This window comes from Opisthocomus hoazin, chromosome 2, assembly GCF_030867145.1.
Source record: "Opisthocomus hoazin isolate bOpiHoa1 chromosome 2, bOpiHoa1.hap1, whole genome shotgun sequence".
Lineage (NCBI taxonomy): Eukaryota > Metazoa > Chordata > Aves > Opisthocomiformes > Opisthocomidae > Opisthocomus > Opisthocomus hoazin.
The window spans coordinates 109,883,523-109,902,411 of record NC_134415.1 but is presented as its reverse complement, the minus strand read 5'-3'; positions in this window follow the sequence as shown (position 1 = coordinate 109,902,411).

Below are 18,889 nucleotides of genomic sequence, written 5' to 3'. Positions count from 1 at the left end.
TGTGGAGCCACATCTGTTCGCTGCCCATCCAGATGTAGCATCTTCCCCAAGTTTCCTACCTGGTTTGCATATAACACTCATTTCCTTAACAGTTTAAACTATGACAAGTTCTGCAAGTCCTCTGGCTGCTTCCTCCACTCTAATTATCTTTTTCTCTACTGGATTAAATCCCAGCAATTTACCTCATCCAAGGTCATTAAGGTACTAGGTACTTTGTTCTAATACCCATAAGTTAAATGACATGTTACTATTTTTTATACTTCAAATGCTACTGTTAATAAGATGGTCTTTAAAAGCATACGGACTTCTGAAGAGAAGTACTAGAACATTAATTTGTTTAAAACAATGTCCCTTGTTTCCAAAGATGACTGCCTATTTTTCTAACCAATATCAATTTACCATTGTCTATACAAATATTTTCTACATAGTAAATTTTGCAGGGACAAGGAAAATCTTTGTTCTGCGCTCTAATGCCTGGAACAACACAATCCCAGGCTTCCAGTCCCAAGAGTTCTCACAAAATATTTCAGAAATGGCTTCTCCTCTGTTTAATGAATGTAAAAGTGATTGCTGAATGTCCTGTGTTTCCAGTGGAGCACTATTTCCCTGCAATACATGCACTCCTATCTCTGCCGAGAGTACCGTGGCTGCTTGGCCGTACCAGGGTGGTGGCAGCGCTAGTGCTGCTCAGCAGCGTGCCTCTGGACTGCTGAGGGACCTTGTGTTGCTTGACAGGGCACCAGAGTCGGGCAGCAGCTTACAGGACCTTTGCAGCATAAACCTGAATCCCACTTGAGTCCTACTTCAGACAGGTAGGTTCTTGCCCTAAATTAATCATCTGGAACAAAAAAGCAGGATAAAGTCCTTGGTACACCCTGAAAACTGATAGAAACTGAGAACAGAGCAAACATGTGTTGGAATGGCCTCCCTGTTACTACCTTTTATATTCTATATCAACTGAAATATTTTATCCACTATTATACACCTTAACACCTATTTCCTTTAATTTCAGAATATTAATTGTACTTTCATTCTCTGCTCTAATCCTTGCAAATCTTTCCAAGGAGCTACCAAAGAAAAAGCATACATATGCAAACAATGAAGATCACAGAAGACCAGAGATCTCTAAGAATTAGAGACACAAGATTAATATCATTATTACCTAATAAAGGCATAAAATATTCACAAATTATTGTGATACAAACCAGCAATTATCTCCCAGTTATCTGAAGCAATGAGAGAATAGGGTTAAAATACTAAGTACTTAGCACTCTGTGTACAGGAGTATCCTGCTTAGAGAGAAATGCAATGTTAGTTATGCAAGCAGAAATACGTCTGGTGTTTTAAAGTATATTTTCCTAATGTATCATATGAAAAAAAATTCCACTATGCTTAATATTTTGTTTTCTCAGTTTTATTCATTTGTCCACAGTCTATTAAACAAACAAAAAAAAAATAGACAAAGAGCAAATAAACCAGATTGACCCTTTTCTGTGCTTTACAGATCTTGAGTAATGTTACCTTCAGATTATTTTTATTACCCACAGGCACAACAGGCATCACAGAATTTTATTTTATATTGAAGCAGCTAGATCGTATCACATACCTGTATATTCAGGCATTCATACAATGAAGACTGGATTGAAATCTTGAACTAAAACACCGCTTTTTTTGATGCTCTTTTAAAGAGCAAAGTATTCACTGTAGGTTTAGGCTGGAAAAAAATAGCACCAGTGAAGATAAATTGCTCCTCTTGCTTCTCAGTTACAAAAGTAAACAGACAGGTGGATACTAAACAATTACATTTGAAAATCCTATCGATCAGGGAAGACACTGTGAAAGATTAGATTATCTATTTAATACCAGATTAACACCTTTATCCCCAAGGAATGGCTGTTGGTGTTTTCAGTTACTGTAAAAACGTCAGATACTTTACCCATTCTGTGGGCAGTGCCCTCTCTGAATCTCTTTATCTGTGCATAACTACTTTGCATCACACGTTAGACTTGTCTGAGGCAATTTCATGGATTTTATAAAAAAGTAATGCAATTGGTGAGCTGGATTACGGCTCTGTTCTCAGAGTGCTACGGCAGAGACCAGAGAGGTGAATTGCCTCAGAGGCATTTGCTGGAGATGTATTTCCTACAGAGAATAGAGGTTGGCAGGATATGTCTGTGGGTCCTGGAAAGACCTGTCGATTCTCAAATCTGCACACATGAAAAGGGACTGAGACAGCACGTTTCCTTTCTGCGTGCAGAATGGTTGCTTCAGGATACACCAGCCTCACTCCTCGACACAAAAGGAGGTGGCTTCCTCTGGTGAAAAGCAACTCACCTAGCAGAGTCAGAGGTACAGTGGCACAGGCTTTGGCTTTACTTTGCTCTTGGTATTAGAAAGAAATGGAAAAAGAATGAAATAAAACCCTCAAAAATGTTTCTATTTGTACTGTGCTCATGCTTGGGCCATGCTTCTGTCAGTCAACAGGAAAAGGATTCAGAAATAGTGAAATCATAAGAAAAGACTAAATAAATAAAAGAATATCAAGGAGAGATTGTTCAATCCTAATACGCTGAGGCATCTGTCTCTTAAGAGGCATTTATGGCCATGTTCCACTGATGATCAGAATTTCAGTTCTCAGTAGTTCTTGTGGTTTGGATGTGGAGTTTTTTTTGCCGAGGGAACATATTACATAGCTGTTTTCCTCTTTCTTTCTGCATGTGATATAGTCCTGAAGTGATCATCACGGCTGTGGTTTTTTGTTACTCCTCTCCAGGTGGTGATTACTTACTATCTCTGTTTCACTGAAGTCACCTAATATAGATTAGCTTTATACAGAAACACAGCTGTATGAAACAGCGACACTACTATTAGCCTCACAAAAAGCTGATAATCACTGATAAAGACATAGAGCACATTATTCATTTAATGATAAGGGCATGGATCTGCCTGGTTTAGGAGGTTATCTTCGTTGTCATAGGGTCTGAACTCCTCATTTTGAGTACAGGAATGGAAGGGAGCACCTAGATCATCAATGATGTTTATTTCATGAGACATCAAGAATACTTATAATACACCAGAGTGTGTCTAGATCTGTATTAAAAGCCCACAAACTAAGGTTACAAAGTGGTACATAAAGAGAGCGAAAGTGCTAGAGGATGTTGCCAGGGCCCCACAACAACAAGAAATTTGTTAAATAAAAATCTCAGCTGCTGTGTACTGGAAATGGTTTATATTCCTCATATTCACATTATTTCCTTGTTACATTAAAAAGGAAGGCAATAATAAAAATGTAACATATCAATCTGATATGAGGCTATTAAAGTGGCAATTAGTTTAGCTTAAATTTAAGCTAAGGGAACAGATATATCAGTCAAGTGCCCAAAAGTTTTTAATATCACAAAGACACCCGCAGATTTTCTGTATTTTCTCTCAACATCTCTCCAGATTAGAATGATCCCAGTTGTGGTTTGACTCAGGTCAACTACACTCCTCCAAAATATTCCTGAATGGGATTCAGGTGTTAGCCCAGACCTGAGACAATTCCCAGTAAGCAATTTGGAAGTGGCCACCCTGTTCTCATAGAACTGCTGAGCTGGGAAGCGAGCTCTGGAGATCATCTAATCCAACCACCTGGCTCAGAGCGCGGTCAGCGGGAGCAGGTTGCTCAGGGCTGCATCCAGTCAGGTTTAGAGTATCTCCAGGGAAGGAGATCCCACAATCTCTCTAGGTAGCCTGTTCCAGTATTTGACCAAACTCGCAATAAAAAGTTTCTTTCTTAAGTTTAAACAGCATTTTCTGTGTTTCTATTGGTGCTTATTGCACCTATCACTGGGCACACCAGTGAGAAGAGTATGGCTCTTTCACCTTTACTTCTCCAGATCCCCCCAAGCCTTCCCTTCTCTAGGATGAACAGTCTCAGCTCTCCTGTATGTAAGACGCACCTGTCCCTCCATCACCTTAGTGGCCCTTTGCTGGACTTGCTCCAGTACATTCATGTCTCTGTTACACTGGGGAGCCAAGGACTAGATCCAGCAATCCAGATGTGGTCTTACCAGTGCTGAGTAGAGAGGAAGGATCACCTCCTTTGACCTGCTGGCAACGCTTTTCCTAAAGCAGCCCAATTGCGGAAGACAATGGAGTTTAGTTGTATAGTTGAGGTGAAGACTGCACTCACTGGTTTCAGAAACAGAACATGGGCCTCGCACTGTTTAATTTACTGTATATCTAAACCCATCATTTATACTACTGTTTGTTTCCAAAATCATGCTAAAGTAGTAGGGTGTTTTAAAAAAGTTAAAAATAGCTAGGGAATTCAGGGGAATGTCGAGGGTTTCAGGAATTCTACAATCCCACCGCATGACAGAGATATAGAAATTAAAGAAAAACTGCTTTTTCTCATAGTTACAATCAGTCTGTTTCAGCAAGTGAAGGTGTGGTGAAGATATTAATGTTCAATGCTATTTAGCTTTTCTGTAGACCAGCTGTTTCAATGCCATTTAAGGGTTCTGTACACACATTGAATTTTAGCTGCCTCTCAAAACTGAATGTAAGAAGTCTATGTCTGTTTTAGTGTGATAAGATGTTGCCAATGATTTGGTAAACAGCATTGCCTTGGTCTGAAAAAAACCTCTGTTCAACATGTTTTACTTCACCTTGTTATCTCATGTCTTAAACTATGCTGTAATCAGTCCACATACTGCTCTGCTATGTCCACGTAAGAATCAAATAAATTAAATGACCTTTAATCTTTAAAGTAAAATGGTCTCAAACTTTACCTCCCATTCCTACCAGTTATCTACTATTTTTTTTCCCTCAGCAAGAACAGAAGATCCCGCGAACCTCAAACTGTGCTGCAATTTACAATCTCAGAGTTTGTAAGATAATGTGAAATCTAAAGTATTGAGAAACCCATCTGGTGCAAGCAAAATCAATTAAAATAGGTAAAATTGAGAGACATCTAAGAAGATATTGAAGGAATCAGAGAACAGATTTTCAATATGGAACTAAGAACCTAGTTTTCCTACTTTCTATGGAATATTTTCCAAGTTGGTAAGAGTCATCAGTTTCTAATTCTGCTTTCCCTAGGTCAGGAGTTGGGAATGTACCCTCCACACCATCAACTTAAGGTCCATAGCGTGAAAAACTGGGCATTCATCTCTAACAGTCAGATTTATAAAAAGCAAGGCTTTGAGTGTCTAAGAATCATAGAACCATAGAATGGTCAGGGTTGGAAGGGACCTTAAAGATCATCTAGTTCCAACCCCCCTGCCATGAGCAGTGACATCTTCCACCAGATCAGGTTGCTCAGAAGCCAGGCAACGAGAGAACTTGGTGAGTCTAAGGATGACCCACGAAAAGTCGTGCCTTCATGTTAAGCAAAAGCCCAAGAACAGGAATTTGGCTGAATTCTTCTCAGCCCCAGGAACACAGAAACCTGAGTCATGGCTGCACATTGGATACCTCTTCCACTTGAGATCCAGAGCCACCTTCTACAAATGTTTACTTAAAAGTACATACCTTTTAAAACCTAAAGAAAATAAGTGGTGGAGGTTTTCTCAAAGACTCCTTTGACCCTACCAAGGTCAGATCTTCCCAGTCTCCCTCCACAAACACCAGTGAGAAATCAACTGTACCTGAAGCGTAATTTATCACAGAAACCTAATGCAACTACTCGACATATATGGAGAAGTCTCTCTTTCTACAATGACTACAGAGACAGCCCAACGAGATTATCCATACTAGATGGGTGTAGCATTCAGGAGGGTCAGAAGCAAACATGAGCATGGTATCAGTCCAGAACAGACAGAAGTAAGGGTATTGACCAGATCATGATGAAATGTAATCTCCAGTGCATGCTCAGTTAATAACTAAGAATATCCATAAGTCAGTGAGTCGAAGCAATCTTTATGAACAATCATTTTTTATGACAGACTTGTAGTCATAGCATTTACCCAGGATGCAAGCGACTGGGTTCTAGGCTATCTTCATCTTAAAGTGATTCAAGTCTGTTATCTCCTGCACCAAACAGTCACATGAGAAAATCACTGAATAAAAACAGCACAGGTAGCATGGGTCAAAATCCAGTCCTTTTACTGCTAGCTGAATACTCTCAGTTCCAGAATCAGATTTAGTTGCTGGCCTCACCCCTTTTTCTTTGGCCATACAGACCTTAAGGTGTCCAAAAACCTATGCAAAATGTTAAAGCTATGACAGATTTGTACATCAGCTCTGCTTCCAAAGCTAGCAAATTCAGGGAGATTCATGATCATGTGATGAAAAGTTTTTTCATGTATTCGTAGGGATCATATGTCCAGGCTAGAGAAGATAGGAGTCCTGCAGAGTTAGTGGCTATGGTCTACTGAGGCATATTGACAAATCACAGCTAAAATTGAAATTCCATTTGCATGAAACAGATTTTAAGTGCTCTATGAAAACAGGTAGCAGAGAGTTACTAGCACCATTTTGTTTTCAGATCTAATATTCCATCTAAAGAGCTATCTGCTGAAACTTTCCCATGTACTATGCTCTGTTTTATTATTGCACGTTGCTTGTAAACTCTTGGGGGAAAAAAGTTCTTTCTTTCTAAGCACACAAGTTAAATTTGAAAGCTCTCCTCAGCAAAATACCAGATAATCTGTCTTAACGAAAGTGATAGGAACTTTTCCAAGACACAACCGCCATTCATATTGTAAAACTAAAAGGAAGAAAAAAAAAACCAATACAGCCTTCATAGATCTGCTGTACAGAAAAATAGGTCATCCCACCCTCAATCACACAGCTTGTCAATAAGGCTGGTTGTATTATTCAACAACTAGAAGAACAATGCAATTCTTTCAAAAGAGTAAGAATGTGAAACATAAGAATAGACTCTGTAAAATTTGCCTAGCATATTGGAGCTTCATAACTCCACATAAGCATCCTGTGAGCTAGGTAAAAAGTCATCTCAATTAGCAAGTTCGGGATTCTGCGAAGTGGGACAGTTAATAAGTTTCCCAAAACCAAGAATAAGCCAAAGTGAAAGCTTGAGTCTCTCTGCCCAATGCTCACTAGAACAGACAGCACAAGCTCACTAGCACAGTGGATCTGAACACATTAAAGTGATGTACTTAAATTCAGTCAGGGTATAGAGTTATCAATACTCTGTCAGGACAATGTTAAAACCTTCATTCCAGAAATATTTAACACAGTTTTTCTTATATGAAATTGAAAAAAATAGGAGGGAAACTCATTTTCAACTTCAGCAATAATCATTGATGTGTGATTCTGTGATTCTGTAATGATCAGGAAGTATAAATAACAAGATCAGCTCTTTGTAGAACACAACCACAGAGCCTTTTCCACAGAAAAGCAAGAGCAAGAACCCTACAAGTTACAGAAAATGTGCTCCGATTTAACATCACTGCATCACAAAAAACTCCCTAAAATGCAATCAGTTGTCCTTGAAAGAAAATATTTGAGTGATCTTTTTCTACCCTGTGTTCTTAGTTGTGTCTCACATCCCAGCAGTGCAGACTAGTCATCTGCAACAGTGCTTTGCAAAAAAAATTGACAGATATGATGAAAAACAGAAAATCACAAATAAGAAGCTGCCCATGATAATTTGTATTCATACAAGCTATGTTGTTTCCCTTATTCATTAATGAACCCAAAGATTTCAGAACTTTCCTCTTTTTTCTTTTCCTCCCTTTCTTCTTCCCTCTCTGTGAGTGGTTTTTAACTATTATTGACCATTTTTCATCTAATGGAAACATCAAGCAGAATAAATGTTTGTGCATACAGACAGTTCATGTTGCGTACAGCAGAGACAGCAAATTCTCCTCATTGAAAATTTCCTAATAAAGTGAAAGGCCCCAAAAAATGTCTTCATGAAGTGGAATGATGCCATCATCAAAACTGGTAATTAGACATTTCTATGATGTATATTGGATGGTGTGCCCCACACCATCAATATACTTGCCTGTCCCAAATAAATATGGGACAAAGGTCATATGCTACAAGGGAAACAGTTTAGTAGGACGCGAAGATGATACTATAAAATATGGACTTTACTGATTATAGCACTCTTTATAGATATTGAGATCAAGAACAATGCAACAAGCTGTGTCCATGCATTACACAATACAATTTTAAATCAGCTTGCACAAGATTTAATAAAAGTTCCTTTATATAAGAAAGCTTAGCATGGTATCTTAGTTATATATATCTGGTACAACAAAAAAATTGAACTGGTAGAATTTCAAACCTAAGTAAAAGATTGGAAGTTGCTTTAAGAAAAATAAGATTAATTAAAAAACTGTAAACTAGACATAAATTTGTTAATCAGAGGCTACAATAATAGAAATATCTCTATAGTAAGAACATAGCATGATGGCAATCATTAAACATTGTCAAGTTCAACACTGAGAAATTCTTGATAAACAGGACAGTTGCGATTGAAATGAAATCTCTATGGAATGATCATAGTAAGATAACAAAAAGGTACAAGACCCAACCACATCAAATTTTAATATTTCAGATAATCTCTGTTACTTCTCAAGATACTGCACTTTATATGGCAAAGAAAATCATAAATTAATCCTTTAGATGAAATGTTCATCTTCCGTTTAGTCTACCCTTAATACTAATCTATTCACTTTGTATCTGGCAACACTAAATATTTCAGTTTTAGTTCCTTCATTTAATGCATTCTAGTCAGAAAACTCTTTTATCACTTACCTATCAATATATTACTAGCTTTGTTTCTAATGCAACTCTTGTTTCTCATTAAACCTAGTTCAATATCAGAGGCAGCTCTATCACAGAAGCTGATACAATTTCTCTAGTTCCCCTTCAACAATCCATTTCAAATTTACTGTTTTGTAGTCTGAAAGACAAACTGTTCAGCATCTCTCTCTAGAAGAAATTTCATTCTTTATTACTCTCACCATTGATTTAAGCCATGTAACCTTCTGAAAGGTCATTTTGCACAAAAGCTGGCAAAATGCTTTTAGTCCCTAAAAGATTTGTGATAACTATCAAGGTAGAAAATTTCAGGAGTTTTATGAAATACTTACTGTTTCACTGTTTTACATACAAAGGTTTGTCTTTTGAGGGGAACAGAGGGCCCGATATGCCGACCAGACCCATCCCACAGGGAAGTCTGCTGCCTCCCTGGGGACCGGGTTAGGGATGTTGCTGAGAAACTCCCTGGTCTGGTGCGGCCCTCTGATTATTACTCCCTCTTGGTAATGGAGGTTGGCAGGGACAAGATAGCAGAGAGAAATCCCAAGGCCATCAAAACGGACTTCAGGGCACTGGGACGACTGGTTGAGGGATCAGGGCCAGAGGTGGTGTTTTCCTCAATCCCATCAGTGGCAGGAAAGAGCACTGAGAGGGGCAGGAAAACTCACCTGGTTAACAGATGGCTCAGGGACTGGTGCCATTGGTCAAATTTTGGCTTCTTTGATCACGGGGAGGTGTACACAGCACCGGGCCTGCTGGTGACAGACGGAGTGCAGCTGTCTCAAAGGGGAAAAAGGATTCTTGGCCACGAGCTGGCGGGGCTCATTGAGAGGGCTTTAAACTAGGTTCGAAGGGGGAAGGGGACATCGCCCTGCTCACTAGGGACGAGCCCAGGCTTGGCGTGCCAGAGTCAGGGGTGAGATTGACAGCCCAGCTCAAGTGTGTCTATACCAACGCACGTAGCATGGGCAATAAACAGGAGGAGCTGGAAGCCACTATACAGCAGGACGGCTACGACTTGGTTGCCATCACAGAAACGTGGTGGGACAGCTCGCATGACTGGCATGCTGTCATGGATGGCTACAGACTCTTTAGGAAAGACAGGCCAACAAGGAGAGGTGGTGGAGTTGCTCTGTATGTGAGGGAGCAACAGGAATGCATTGAGCTTTGCCTGGGGGCAGATGAAAAACGAGTTGAGAGCTTATGGTTTAGAATTAAGGGACAGGCTCATACAGGTGACATTACGGTGGGTGTGTACTACAGGCCACCTGACCAGGAGGAGGAGGTTGATGAGGCCTTCTACAGGCAGCTACAAGCAGCTTCACAATCACAGGCCCTGGTTCTCATGGGGGACTTCAACCACCCTGACATCAACTGGGAAGACCACACCACCAGGCAGGTGCAATCCAGGAGGTTCCTGCAGAGCATCGATGACAACTTTCTGAATCAAGTGGTGGAGGAACCAACAAGGAAAGGCGCTCTGCTCGACCGTGTACTAACAAACAAGGAGGGAATGGTGGAGGATGTGAAGGTTGGATGTAGACTCTGTTGCAGTGACCATGAAATGGGGGAGTTCATGATCCTGCGTGGAGGAAGCAGGGCGATAAGCAGGATCAAAACCTTGGACTTCAGGAGAGCTAAATTTGGCCTCTTCAACGAGCTACTTGGAGGAATCCCATGGGCCACGGTTCTCGAAGGCAGGGGAGTTCAAGAGTGCTGGTCGCTGTTTAAACATTACTTCCTCCACGCTCAGGAGCGGTGCATCCTCCTGAGAAAGAAATCTAGCAAAGGAGGCAGGAGACCTGCATGGATGAACAAGGAGCTTCTAGCGGAACTCAGGTGGAAGAGAAAGGTCCATAGAATATGGAAAGAGGGTCAGGCCGCTTGAGAAGAATACAGGAATGTGGTCAGAGCATGCAGGGATGCAACAAGGAAGGCCAGGTCCCACCTTGAATTGAATCTGGCAAGGGATGTCAAAGACAACAAGAAGCGCTTCTTCAAGTACATCAGTAGCAAACGGAAGACTAGGGAAAATGTGGAGCTGCTGCTGAACGAGGTGGGTGTCCTGGTGACGGAGGATACAGAGAAGGCAGAACTACTGAATGCCTTCTTTGCTTCAGTCTTCAGTGCCAAGGCAGGCCCTCAGGAATCCCAGGCCCCGGAGGTAAGAGAAGAAGCCCACAGAGAGGATGACCCTCCCTTGGTGGAGGAGGGCTGTGTGAGGGATCGCTTGAGCAATCTGGACACCCACAAATCCATGGGGCCCAATGGGATGCACCCACGAGTGCCAAGGAATCTGGCGGATGTCATTGCTGAGCCACTCTCCATCACCTCTGAAAGGTCCTGCAGGACAGGAGAGGTGCCCGAGGACTGGAGAAAAGCCAATGTCACTCCAATCTTCAAAAAGTCAAGAGGGAGGACCCAGGGAACTACAGGCTGGTCAGCCTCACCTCCATCCCAGGAAAGGTGATGGATCAGCTTATCCTGGAAGTCATTAACAAGCAAGTGGAGGAAAAGAAGGTTATCGGGAGTAGTCAGCATGGATTCACCAAGGGGAAATCATGCCTGACCAATCTGATAGCTTTCTACGATGGCATGACTGAATGGGTGGATGACAGGAGAGCCGTGGATGTTGTCTACCTAGACTTCAGCAAGGCTTTTGACACTGTCTCCCATGATATCCTCCTAGGGAAGCTCAGGAAATGTGGGCTAGATGAGTGGTCGGTGAAGTGGATAGAGAACTGGCTGAATGGCAGAACTCAGAGGGTTGTCATTAGCGGCACTGAGTCTAGTTGGAGGCTGGTGACAAGTGGTGTCCCCCAGGGGTCAGTACTGGGCCCAGTCTTGTTTAACTTCTTCATCAATGACCTGGATGAACAGTTAGAACGTACCCTCAGCAAGTTTGCTGATAACACAAAACTGGGAGGAGTGGCTGATACACCAGAAGGCTGTGCTGCCATTCAGCGAGACCTGGATAGGCTGGAAAGCTGGGCAGAGAGGAACCTGATGACGTCCAACAAGGGCAAGTGCAGGGTCCTGCACCTGGGACGGAACAACCCCATGCATCAGTACAGGTTTGGGGTGGATCTGCTGGAGAGCAGCTCTGCGGAGAGGGACCTGGGCGTGGTGGTGGACAACAGGTTGACCATGAGCCAGCAGTGTGCCCTGGCTGCCAAGAAGGCCAATGGGATCCTGGGATGCATTAGGAGGAGTGTGGCCAGCAGGTCGAGAGAGGTTCTCCTTCCCCTCTACACTGCCCTGGTGAGGCCTCATCTGGAGTACTGTGTCCAGTTCTGGGCTCCCCAGTTCAAGAAAGATGAGGAGCTACTGGAGAGAGTCCAGAGAAGGGCTACAAGGATGGTGAGGGGACTGGAGCATCTCTCCTGTGAGGAAAGGCTGAGGGAGTAGGGCTTGTTCAGCCTGAAGAAGAGAAGGCTGCGAGGGGACCTTATAAATGCTTATAAATATCTGAAGGGTGGGTGTCAGGAGGATGGGGCCAAACTCTTTTCAGTGGTGCCCAGAGACAGGACAAGGGGCAATGGGCACAAACTGAAGCATAGCAAGTTCCGTCTGAACATGAGGAAGAGCTTCTTTCCTCTGAGGGTGACGGAGCACTGGAATAGGCTGCCCAGGGAGGTTATGGAGTCTCCTTCTCTGGAGACATTCAAGACCCGCCTGGACAAGGTCCTGTGCAGCCTGCTGTAGGTGACCCTGCTTTGGCAGGGGGGTTGGACTATATGACCCACAGAGGTCCTTTCCAACTCCTACCATTCTTTGATTCTGTGATTTATCATGGATTTTTTTCTTTTTAAACAGCAAGATATAATATTAATTCCAGTTCCGCTTAATCTCTTTGATGTTGGTTAATAACTAGTAAATATTTCATGATTTTCTATTGTTTTACCAATATTCTCTGATGTCCTGTTGCCCAAGAAAAAATTCCTGATGCTCACTTTTATGTGTCAACCATCATACTGAAAAAAATGTTGTAGATATTCAGTGAAGTATTCCAAGTTTTCAGGCTGTATAACAAGCTTTTTGTACCCCTCAACATCAAGTAGGAAAGAAGCTCGACAGTACCATACTCTGGTATAGGGTTGTCATGGTTTAACCTCAGCCGGCAACTTAGACCCACACAGCCACTTGCTCACTTCCACCCCAGGGTGGGATGGAGAAGAGAATTGGAAGGGTAGAAGTGAGAAAACCCATGGGTTGGGACAGGTAAAGCAAAAGCTGCACAGACAAGCAAAGCAAATTCAGGAATTCATCCACTACTTCTCATCAGCAGGCAGGTGTTCAGCCATCTCCGGGAAAGCAGGCCTTCATCATGCATAACGTCTACTTGGGAGGATAAACGCCGTAACTCCAAATATCCTCCCCTTCCTGCTTTTTCTTTCCTTCACTTTATATTGCTGAGCATGACTTCGTATGGCATGGAATATCCCTTTGGTCAGACGGGGTCAGATGTCCCGGCTGTGTCCACTCCCAACTTCTCGTGCACCCCCGGCCTGCTGGCTGGTGGGGTGGTGGGAGGAACAGAAAACACCTTGACTCTGTGCAAGCACTGCTCAGCAATAGCTAAAATATCCCTGTGTTATCAACGCTGTTGTCAGCACAAATTCAAAGTATAGCCCCATACTAGCTACTATGAAGAAAATTAACTCTGCCCCAGGGAAATTCATAAACAGAATAAGAATTTTTTATGCTTACTACCTGGCATTTTTAATTATTTATATTTTTACTACTTGGCATTTGCTTCTTTTTAAGTACCTTACTGAGCTGACCTTCATATAGTTATTCAAAGTCTGCAGAGAAATATTTCCATATAACCTAAAATTTTTCATCAAAGTGTGATACCATATACAAAAGGGTTCCAAGTTAATCCAGAACTAAAAAAACAGAAAAACATATCCGAAGTTCCGAGACACAAGGAAAGGAAATAGTAAGGAGATCTGCATCAGGTACTGGCAAATTTCACTGTCCTATGTTACAGATTTTCCTGCCAGTACTACAAGGAGTGATGAAATATAGAACTTTGGTTATCCACTGCTGCACAGTGCAATTAGCTCCACTTTTTACCCTGAGCAAGCAAAGACAATACAGCCATGTGATGCAGTAACTGTGGGAGCTCCTTTTGCCGCATCTTCTTCTAGACAACTGTGAAAAAATGTTCTTATTAATACAGTCTCTTTCAGTGGCATTCATCTGGCTACTGTTTAATACAGGCTGTCAATTTAATGATGCTACTTGGTGGGCTGTTTGTGCAGATGACTGTTCTTATAGAAAAAAAATACATACACTCAGAGTTGCTTTTAAATTCAATGGACAGAGATAGCATTTCCTGGAAATATTCATTCTGCAAAGTCAATCATTTACCTTGTTCACAAAAATAAAATAAAAAAAATATTAAAACTTCTTTTGTTCTTCTTTATATAATTTCTGTTCAACTTGTGTAATAGCAAAATTATAAAACTTCATTTAAAATAACTGAGTCAGAGAAGTATAGGATTAAAGACTACGGGGGATGAAAGCATTTTTCACTTTCATCTGATTCCTGGAACCTGGAGCACAGAATCATTTCAGATGATAGGCTTTCAAGTGAACATGAGAAAGGAGAATGAAACATTGCCTGAAGAAAAGCAGAAGTCTTCTTTGTGAGGAAGTTCAGCCACTGCTATGCTTAATAAGAGATATAACTCCATTAGTAACAGAAAAAAATTAATAAGCACATACAGCATCTGATTCGGTTATATATGGTAGTCCTATTGGAGACAATACTAAAAATTCCCTTGGCTTTCTGGCAGAAGAACAGACAGTCACATGTCTGATACAAAAATAAAATGGGTGACTTAGAATGGACTTGGATTGTCCTTTATCATAACCAATCCAGGAACATAACGGGTTTGTCTGGGTTTGTTTTTTTCATCTGTCTCCTGTGTCATCGGCCTCTACTTGTTTGTACTCATTTCTCCGTTTAACCTCCAAAAAAAGGCAACCAGAATGGGACTAAGATTAATTTGTTGGTAACTAGCAATATGATTTCCAAGATGGAGTTCAAATGAATTGCCAGCACATTCCAGCTTCCAGCACTTTTCCATTACAGATGCTTCTTGCTTATGAACCACTACTGATCTAAGCAAATCCTGTAGCTGATCTGACCTCTTTGTGCGGTCAGTAGAAGTTACTCGGTCAAAACCATCTTTCATTTTTTCTTATGAAAAAAGTAATTTTAAGTTAAGTTTTAAGAGCTGTATTGCAATTTAGCAGTCTTTGTCCTAGGGAATGGCAAGTGCAGAAGAAACGGAGTCCATTTCTGTTGTGCCTTTGGTCTTGACATAAAATCCTAAACAATCTACAAAGTGGAAAACAATTATTTGGCCTACAACTGTTAAAATCTGACATAACCTGTACCTACAGCAGAATTATTCATTCAAATAAGTTTGTATTAGCAGCATGGTGCACAAAGTGTAGATCCTTGCATACTTCATGCTGAGCATTTGTTTGAAAAACAAATGTCTCTTCAGTATCAGACAGTGAAGAGGTTTTGGCCCAAAGTTAATCACTAGTACCATTAACGGTGATTAGCAAATCACCATTTGTTACATGGTGAGATGCCCTGAAGCTAGGAAAGCCTCCTACTGAAGGACAGTCATGGGCAAACCACAGAGCTATTCTTACCCAGTTGAATCAGAGCTAGCAGGAGCGATTACAAACACACGCAACTCCAGTATCTACTCACAGCTGGATCCCATCAGCAAGACAAGTGCTATCTGTGCAACAACAATATCACCCTTGATTGCAGTGGTGAGCCCCAGCTACCTTTTCCCTGTTTCTTAAGTCCAGCTGTGGTATCATCCATTATTAAACACTTTTCATGACTGACACTAGGGAGTTAACAACTCAAGGTTAAACAGTCTGGCAAGCTGAATGTGCTTATTTCATTTGAAAAGACTGATATTATTCAAACATTTAATCAAACAATTCAATCATGGAGCCAACATCTTTCAAAATCATCCTGGAAAACAGCCATAAATGCTTGAAGCACAATGAAACATACCTTAAAAAATTATATACTGGTGAATGGGTGAGAAGAATTACTTTATTTCAGGTATGCCTCTCTCAAATATTTTTTTCTTACATAATTCAAAATTAATAGAATTACACTATGCACAGAGTTTATGTGGTTTTACCTATTAACTATTTAATGAAATGTGACTCTGTATAAAGAAAAATTAACATTTTTAGGAGCTCTGTTGTATAAATTTACACAGTACCGTAGAACCATACAGAGGTACAAGATAACTTTATATGAACTGGTTTAGGTACGGGAATCTACAAACCTGGATTCACATCTACTCAGTTGAATTCTCTAAAATTTCCTAATCTGTTACACAAATCAGTCTGAAAAGAACACCACAGTCACACAGGCAGGCTTTCAATACCTGTACTAGTCTATTCAGAGTTTTTTTCATGTCTCCATAGTTTCCCTACAGGTGCACGGACATTCCATAGACAAATTTTGGCACAATCCAAAGCCCACTGATGCTGCAAAGAATACCTCTATTGGTTTTTTTGGGCTTTGTGTTAGTCTTCCTGTTACCATAAAGCAGAAATATTTTGGACATTAAAAGTCTCAACAATAATGTGGTGTATGAAAAACATAAACGCCTTAACATTAGAGAGGAAAAAATGTCCAAATCTTTCAATCTAAAGAAAAAATATGTCTTAGTCAAGCTAGAGTACCCATCTTAACAGAACATACAGAAGATGGCTAATCAATGGAAAACCTATCAAACAGACTCAGGACTAAAGTCTGACTAGAGCTGTCATTCATGCAGCTCAGAGAAAACAACTTAGCACTGAGAGCAACAATAGGTTCTGCAATTGCTCTAAGCTGTCATTGGTAACACCAGAGCATGGCTTACTCCTTCTGATGGGTGGCTTTAATGCTAAATTAGAAGTGACAGTTGGGTGATGGGAAGAACACTGGGAAGCCACAATCACAGAAACAAAGCACTAATTGTGCTGAGTTTCCAGTCTTGCTTTGGCAATTGTTTTCCCTCAGAATGACATATACAAAAAAATCATCAGATGAGAATCGTCAGATGGCAGAACAACAAAACTGACCAAGGATATCTCTACTAATGCAAGATTCAGATCAGCTGCCTCAAATATAAGGACATACTAGGCCATACATATCAACAGCAGCCATGATGATCACATTACTACACGATCTTTCAAGCAAAATCTAGAACAAACTAAAGAGCAGACTTAAGGCACTCTCAAAAGCAGTGAAGGCTGGTGTGAAGAACAGTGTACAGCAATAAGCAATGATTTAACTTCAGCTGCAGCTGTTACAGCTGGATATCCACACAGATGAATACCAAAAGGATAAGCAAAGAAATGTGGCACCTCATGAAGGAAAATTCCCCAAAAGGAAAATCTAGAATTGGAAGACCACTGATATATTAGAATGGCAAAAACAACCGTACACCAAAAAACCTAAACAGTACTCATTGAAATTCCATCTAAAGATGTCCATTTGCTCAAGGTCATTTACAGATATGTGAAGTACTCTGCAAAGAATAACAACTATTCATCAGTTTGATAAGATTCTTAGCTGTTGTTTGGTGTTGCCATAAGTGGGATAGCACCACTATCACTACACAAAAACTGGTTTTAAAGATAGCAGAGCAGGCTTTGTTCAGAATCAGCTACACAGGAAAACCACATGTTAAGGAGAAAGCAAAAAAAATAAGTAGCTATTGGAATTCATCTGTCTCAAAAGCAATATATCAGATGAAAGGCAGAGCTCAATAGGAAGTGACATTATAGACAGGAGAAGCTGAAAGCAAAGACATACAAAACTTCTGGATTTTTTTAACATAAACTTAAAATCTCAAACATAATGTCACTGTTAGCATGCAGCTATGAGAGCTTGAGAACTAACATTAGAGATTAAATCAATATCTGAAATTAACTACAAATTGCTATGACAAAATCTGGGTGCTGGATAGAAAGGCTTTGCCTTTCAACAAAGAGAAATGAAAACTTACCAACTAGGAGGTTTTCTGCATCAGAAAGCAGGACTGGAATTATTTGAGGCATATATACCAGATGTTTGACACAAAAGAGACCCCCCAGTGAACCTGGCAAATACAAACCAGCTGATACAAAGTGAAATAAAGACAAGCGAAACTTTAAAAAAAAAACATTAGCAGCAATGGCCCAGCACAACAGTAAATCTCTGCTCCAGAGAGAAGGCAGGAGCAGCAGGAAATGACCCAGAGGAACAGGAGGTACTCGTGTACCAGTGCTGGCATTGGGCAGGATTATCACAGTGAGTAATTACCTGCCACCATTCAGGCAACAATCTTCATGTCTTCCAAGTGTTTTATATAATAAAAAACAGTATTGAGAAACAACTGGTGTGTGGTTGTGTCTCAAAATTGTGGTAAGAGACAACATTTCATAGACTTTCTGGGTTTTTAAGTTTCCATATGAATTGCAACATGACATGTTCAATCAAGTTGCATCCATCAGATCAGAGTGTGCTTCATTATCAGCACTGGCATTACATGACATCCTTTTCTCTGAACCAGTATAATTGTCACAATCTGTAACCTGTCATGCAAAATGTTTCAAACAAATGTATTTGTAAACAAAAGACCTGATGGTTCACTCTTATTCAGACAGCTGGTGTGCTACAAGTATCTCTCTAAACATGAAAATAAACAGTTTTGGTGGTAACGGATGAATAAATGAAGTCCAAATCTCACCCTGACTGCTCAGCTACTGAGTGCAGCAGATTAGCTTCAGACTTAACAACACGAAGTTGTCCCAAACAGAGGTTTGGGTATCCGACAGTGGGAACTGTTCTTCTCTCTTCTTTTAGGGGGAAGAGTGTCTATTCCCACTCTGCCAGCCCAGTACAGACTGTGATTTTATTTGCATGCATACACTAGCTCTAAGTACATTTGCATGCTATGATCGTGTCTTTCGTCATTTAAATTAGATCACTAATTAAGAAAACATACGTGTTCATTTTAAACTTTAGTCATTTGCAAGCTGGTCTTTTTTAACAAAATCTAGAAAATCTAGATCTTCCTTCATAGTATTATCCATTATCAGTTCCATTTGAGAAGACAGTCAGATAAAAGGAAAATAA